We start from the raw sequence: 7,500 nt of genomic DNA, 5'->3' as shown, positions 1-7,500 counted from the left end.
CCACGCCGCCAACCTTCTCCCCGAATGTCGCCCCGTCCTTCACCTTTCCCATCGAAGTCACCAACGAACCAACCTCCTCCTCCTCCTCCTCTCCCCTCCTCGTCCCCCTCCTCCTCCTCCTCTTCCTCTCCCCTCCTCGTCCCCCCTCCTCTTCTTTCCCTTCTCCTCCTGGTCCCCCTTCTTCCTCTTTTCCTTCTCCTCCTCCTCCTCGTCCTTCTCTTTCTCTTTTCCTCCTCCTCTTTTTCTTCTTCTCCTTCTCTTCTTCCTCCTCCTCGCATCCTCCTTCTCTTTTCCTCCGCTTTCCCTCCTCCTCAGAAGATATGCTCCGGTTCGATCCCTGATGGATGGGTAAGAAGCCTCAAGTTCATATATTTGCAATCTTCCAAAGAGATTTTCTATCACCTGAAAAAAAAAAAAAAAAAAAAAAAAAAAAAAGGAGAAAAGAAGAAGGCAGTGAAGGGGAAGAGAAGATAAAGAGAAGAAAAATAAAAAAAGTTGATCAAAATTGGGATAAAAGAAGGAAAGGAGAGAAGGGACTAGGAAGTGGTTAATACTCCGTAGAAAAAAAAAAAAATTGGAGTGACGGACAGAGTTCAATTCTTCATCTCGGACACTGATGCCCCATTGCAGCTGCTCTACAGCTGCTCTACAGCTGCTCTCTCTCTCTCTCTCTCTCTCTCTCTCTCTCTCTCTCTCTCTCTCTCTCTCTCTCTCTCTCTCTCTCTCTCTCTCTCTCCCTCGTACCCTTACTCTGGACAGTCATGCGATGATTAGCCAAAGACCTTTAATCCTTTAACCTCAGATGACATGATGGAAAAAGGACATACTTTGAAATCTAAAAATCTAGTATCTAATTGTTTATAGCAAGGGGCTAGCATGAAGAATATCAAAGCATTTCAGTGTCGCTCAAGACTACAAAGGAAAAAACTATACATATGTATAGGTGTTTTATAAAGTACATTAACATATCCGGTTTTTCGTATCTACACAACAAGCGGCTGTCATGAATGAGTTAACCCATTCAACTCTGATGACAAGATGTCTTGTCATTTGGTCAAATAAAACAAAAAATCATAATAAAACAACAAAATGTTTGATGATCAAACAGCACCAGAAAAATATGACGTCATCAGTCCTCCTCGAGGAGGAGGACTGATGACGTCATATTTTTCTGGTGCTGTTTGATCATCAAACATTTTGTTGTTTTATTATGATTTTTTGTTTTATTTGACCAAATGACAAGACATCTTGTCATCAGAATTTAATGGGTTAAAACCTCGCTCCTTTGCCCCCAATTGAATATGACTCAACGACGCATTTGAGAACTCCCCCCCCCCCGGCCTGGCCTCAACTTGATGAGGACCCACGTATGACCTCTAAGAAAGTGACCTAACCTCAATATTCTTACAATGAACTCTGAATTCTTAGATGCTCTCCCTCTGATCTCCGTGGGGGTACAGGATCAATGGAGTGTATTACCAAATATATGGGTAAGTAGGGGAAGGACATATACGGAGGTAAAATGAGGTAAGGAGGATCTTGAAGGACAAATCAATTTCAAGGTCTAGAGAAGACATGCTGGCTAGACTTCTGCACAGACTAAAGCCATAGCCATTGAGCCCCCCCTCCCCTCCCCCCTCCCCTCCCCCACCCCCGTCATCAGCTGACTGACATTGGCTGGCATTGGTCCAATGTAAAAAAAAGTATATAGAAAAAATCGCCACGGTGGCGGAATCCAACCGTCACAGTGGCTACAAAATAGCCACTGTGGCGGAACGAAGCAGTAATTTTTGTCGCAAACTGTCCTAGTGGCTACTTTTTTGCATAAGCTTCTGGCTGCAGACAGATTAATTTTTTTTTAGCCAACACACACCAGTCGTACTAAAAAACACTAGAGGTATGGTTTTCAAGTATTTCTAGTACTCAAAAGTACTAGTGGACTAGAGACACGGTTATTCAATGTTGTTCTGTTCATATCCTGATTGGTCTCCATGTATTAGAGACCTTACTCTTGTTCATACCAGCTTACTTCATTGACCCGATGGTAGTGGAAGGGAGAGGTCCTCTAAAGACTATTTCGGAAATATTCCTTAAGACTGGGGTTCTTCAACTTTTTTTTTTAACCCTTTAAACTCCAATGACAAGATGTCTTGTCATTTGGTCAAATAAAACAAAAAATCATAAAACACCAAAATGTTTGATCAAACACCAAAAACTGACGTCATACTTTTCTGGTGTTTGATCAAATATTTTGGGGTTTTTATGATTTTTTGTTTTATTTGACCAAATGACAAGACATCTTGTCATCGGAGTTTAATGGGTTAAGTGCTTTTAGTACCTCTTGAGATCTCAAAAAATTCTTATAACCCTTGTTGTAAAAAAAAATTGTTATTGGCAAAAAGTGACACGGGTCAGTGGTACAAATCTAGATGAGAAACTATATTACTTAGTTACTGAAACAAAATAATGCATTTAGAAAAAAAGAAAATTTAAAGCTATGTAGAAATAGAATACACACACACACACACACACACACACACACACATATATTAATATATATATATAATATATATTATATATATATAATATATATATATATATATATATATAATATATATATCTTTTTTTTCGGTTAATTTGTAAATCTAGCATTACAATGTCCAGCATGTATTGTAACCCCCCCTTAAGGCATGAAGGTTTGTTCCCTCTGGAAATACAGGTGGTAAACACCTCCGCTCCAGCTGGTAAAGAATCGCTACCTTGAATCCAGGGACGTTCATCCATCCTTAGTAATATATTTCATCGGTGAAAACTAGCGCTTCTATCCATAGGGACAATATACCACCAAAGTGGTAAAGTCATAGGCGTGGTTAAAGAAAAATTCAGGAAGGACAATAGATCGAAGTGATGGCTGAAGCTAAAATTTATAAGCATTCTTTTTTTGAGTGAAGGTTATATCTCCAATCACAAAGAAGTCTGCGTGGTTGTGGTTCTTGAGAATGTCACTAAAGTCCTTAAGATATTGATTATATAAAGCTTGCGCAGTCAACAACCCTATGAAGGATAGTGTCAGGGGAATGTGAAGAGCCGGTGCGTAGAAGGACTTTTAAACTCGCGGAGTTCAGGAGAGGAAGATCCCGGAGGACCCCTCGCCCGGAACTATATTTAGTCACGTGGTCGGGGTCCCTTCTCCCCCACTTCCCCCAGGTCTCCACATGCTTCCTTTACTCCCTCAATACTGTGACTCACCCCACATCCTTTGTTGTGGATAAAGACTAACGAGTTTGAGTCGTTCATAAGAGAGACCTTTGGTCTGAAAAGGGGTTTGATCGACCGCGACCCCTTACAGGTCAGGGACCGTCCACTTGGTAGAATGAAAATCGTCTGACCTTAGCCAGAACAAAGGTCATAGATTGGGTCACCGTGTTGACGAGGTCATTCTCCCCCCTGACCTCAATCCTCCTTCCCCTTTTATGCGACTCGAACAACCAAGATCTCGATGGCGCACTTCATGCAGTCTCTTCTGTCGAATGCCAGGCGCTGCTATTCAGCTTTGAGAGTTAGAATCCGCCATAAATTCTCCCGTCCCTGTGACTTAGGCCGCGAGCAGACGAGCGACTTTGTGGCGCCACAGAGTCGCTCGTCTACTGCAGGTGGTTTTATCCACTTCCGGGATGACTCCTGAACTGATGCGGTTAACGGTTAAACTGGTTTAGCTTTTTCTGGCTGCCAGTATTTTTTTTTAATTCAACAAAAAGAGATCTCCGGCAGTCAGAAGGTCAACATCTGTCTCGATTAATGCTGTCGCTACTGTAAGATATTTTATTCATCCGAGGGAAATCCTGATGAACGAAAAAAAAAAATCAGACTTTTTTCGGACTACTTCATTCAGTCTTCGCATAGGCAGAATTCAATATTCACACTTTCACATGTTCATGCATACGAACACACGTAGTTTTCGAACATTTCGCACGCATATGCACATGCACACACGCATACATGCATACGTACATACACGCACACGCACAGCGCACGTGGCCTCGTTATTTGTAAACAATGTCAGCACCAATGCCTGTCGACATCGGATGCAGTCCCTCTCCTCCGTCGCATCCTTCTCGTTAGTTATCACTTTATTTATTTTCTTATAACGATGTTCCTCTCGTTAATCCGGAATTTATTTACACGCCTTTAACGAACTTCATACTTTAATTGCAACAGAAGGAACAAAGCGTCCCACTGTGCACCCTTTTGTTCCCTCTCTTTTATCCGGCACTTTGTGTATATTTGTATAATCAAATCACTTTCGATAATCCGGTGTTTTATAATTTCATAATAAAGTTCATTCTTTAAGTACAGTGTCCTACTGTGTCCCGTTTGCCTTCAGTCTCTCTCTTTAACCCATTCAACTCCGATGACAAGATGTCTTGTCATTTGGTCAAATAAAACAAAAAATCATAAAACACCAAAATGTTTGATCAAACACCAGAAAAATATGACGTCAGTCCTCGCTTCGCTCGCGAGCGAAGCGAGGATTGACGTCATATTTTTCTGGTGTTTGATCAAACATTTTGGTGTTTTATGATTTTTTGTTTTATTTGACCAAATGACAAGACATCTTGTCATCGGAGTTGAATGGGTTAATTCGGCATCTTGTGTATATTTGTATAATGAAATCACCATCAATGATCCGGTACCTTGTATATATTCGTATAATGAAATCACCCTCGATAATCTGGCGCTGTATTCATATTACAAAGGATAACAAAGGAAAAGCATTACAACAGGAGACCTTTTGGTTCATAACTAGGTCGGATGCGAAAAAGTAGACAATGATAAACAATAAACAGATAATAATTATTTATGATAAACAATAGACAAATTGTAAAAAAAAATAAAGAAATAAATAACAATATATAATATTGAATAAAAATGAATAAATAAATAAATGACAGGTATTACAGCATTTTGTTTAGATGTTTATCTAAATGAATCTTAAAACTTTGAACTGTAACTACAGGAAGTTTATTCCATCTATTTATTACATGGTTGGCGAAGTTGTTTCTACCCATTTCCAAATTGAATCTACTTCCTGACAGTTTGAGACCATTATTTTTTGACTGATTCGCATTCAGTGTAAAATTTTCGTTATTTTTTATGTTGTAAATTCCCTTTGGAATCTTAAAGATTTGTATCAAATCGCCCCTAAGTCTTCGCTTTTTCAGGGAAAATAGATTCATATGTTTTAATCATTTTTTCAATGATTTATTTCTGATATTTGGAATCTGTTTGTGGCTCGCCGTTGTGCTTTTTCCAACCTCTCAATGTCTTTAACGAGATTCGGTGGCCATACGGAAACACCATATTCCAAATGTAGACGAACTATCGATTTATATAACTTGTTAATGACAGATGGAAATAAGATAGAAAAGAATCGCACAATCAGTCTTAGAATCTTATTTGCTTTCTCTGAGGCGGAAGTACACTGCTTAGATTATTTGAGATCGTCACTGATAATTACGCCGAGATCCTTTTTACTTTTCACTTTTGTTGATTAATTTCCAAATAACTTACAATCGTACTTATTGTTATTTTTACCTATGTGAATAACCTTACATTCACATGTGTTAAATTTCATTAGCCACTTTTCAGACTAATGCTGTAGTTTATCTATATCTTCTTGAGTATCTAATTGGTTTAAGTGATCATTCGCCATTTTGCATAATTTTGTATCATCATCAATGTAAAGTTTATTTCTACACCGAGAATAACTGACGGTGGTATTCTCAAAAAATATATTTCCTTATAAAAATCTTATAGAAATCCTTGGAAGGGAAATACTTATATAAAGAAAGATTTTTTTAAGAACACCACTGTAAGAATCTTATGAATGTATTCTTAAAAAAATTCTTTCCTTATATAAATCTTTCCCTTCCAAAGATTTATACAAGATTTATATAAGGAAATATTTTTTTAAGAATACCATCGTTAGTGTGCTACCATGTCTCATTTACCTTCAATCTTGGCTTGGAAGGCTTAAGCTCGATTCCGAAGGCTGCTTACGATACGACGGCTCTGGCGTTATTACTGAGGAAATTGAGGAGAATTCCTTGCATGGTTTAAGCGCGAGGGAGTAAAATAAGACGATCTTGAAGGAAACCAAAATAATTGTATGAGGAAAATGTCTCCCTCACATGCTGAACCATCCAGCTTTACGACTACTGTGCTTGTATTTGTATTAAGAAAAAATAATAACAAAGCACACTATCACTAGATGAAACTGGTTGAGACTTTGATCCTTCGAATTCTGGTCCTAATCTACACGAAATCACCTTTTACCTCAAAGGACCAAACACACCAACTCTACTACTGTGCTGTAAATAATAAGTATGACGTAGATGACAATATGACTGTACTAATCACCCTAACACAGATGGAAACAAACAACCCGTGCCCAACACTATATACCCAAAACCAATTAAGATAAGTTATAATAAACTCGGAATAACTTCGTAGTAAAGGGAAGAAGCGTGGCTACATTAACGATAAGAATCGTGTAGGATGCTCCTTATCTCAACAAGACGACGTCGTCCCATTTTGAACCTTATTCCTTCCTTGCGTAAAGATCCGTTTCGCTTCCCCGAATCTTAGACATTCAACTAAAATTCTTTAGGCTTAGCATGGCGCGGCTTTTTGGTCCTTATGCCACGGGGACCGAAGGTCTATTTTGGACTGCGTCTTGTTGTGAGTGACAGAAGGCACACTGGGGACCAAGGACAGGCTGTTTCTGGGTAGTTATCAATACCCTTTTAAGAGGATAGGATACGTAGGGACAAGGCTACTGTAACAGCTCATTTTATCTGACTAGGCGTTTCACACTAACTTTTCTTTGAACTTTCCACTGCAGGGTTCCGTTCTTGGGCCACTTCTATTCATAGTATATATAAATGATATAGACCATGGACTAAAATCTACTGTTTCCAAATTTGCTGATGATACAAAACTGTGCGGAGTGGCAAATGATCACTCAAACCAATTAGATATTCAAGAAGATTTAGATCAATTACAGCAATGGTCTGAAAAGTGGCTAATGAAATTTAACACAAGTGAATGCAAGGTAATGCACATAGGTAAAAATAACAGTAAGTACGATTACAAGTTATTTGGAAATTCGTTAACAAAAGTGGATAGTGAAAAAGATCTCGGCGTAATTATCAGTAACGACCTCAAATCATCCAAGCAGTGTATTTCAGCCTCTGAGAAAGCGAATAAGATTCTAGGACTGATTGCGCGATCTTTTGATTTCAAAAGTCCATCACTCATTAACAAGCTATATAAATCGTTAGTTCGTCCACATTTGGAATATGCTGTTTCCGTATGGTCATCGAATCTCATTAAAGACATTGACAGATTGGAAAGAGTACAACGGCGAGCCACAAAACTGATTCCAAATATCAAAAATAAATCATACGAAAATCGACTAAAACATATGAATCTGTTTTC

The sequence above is a fragment of the Oratosquilla oratoria genome, chromosome 40 (assembly GCF_046742065.1).
Source record: "Oratosquilla oratoria isolate Oo_2021 chromosome 40, ASM4674206v1, whole genome shotgun sequence".
Classification (NCBI taxonomy): Eukaryota; Metazoa; Arthropoda; class Malacostraca; order Stomatopoda; family Squillidae; genus Oratosquilla; species Oratosquilla oratoria.
This window is presented reverse-complemented; position numbering follows the sequence as displayed.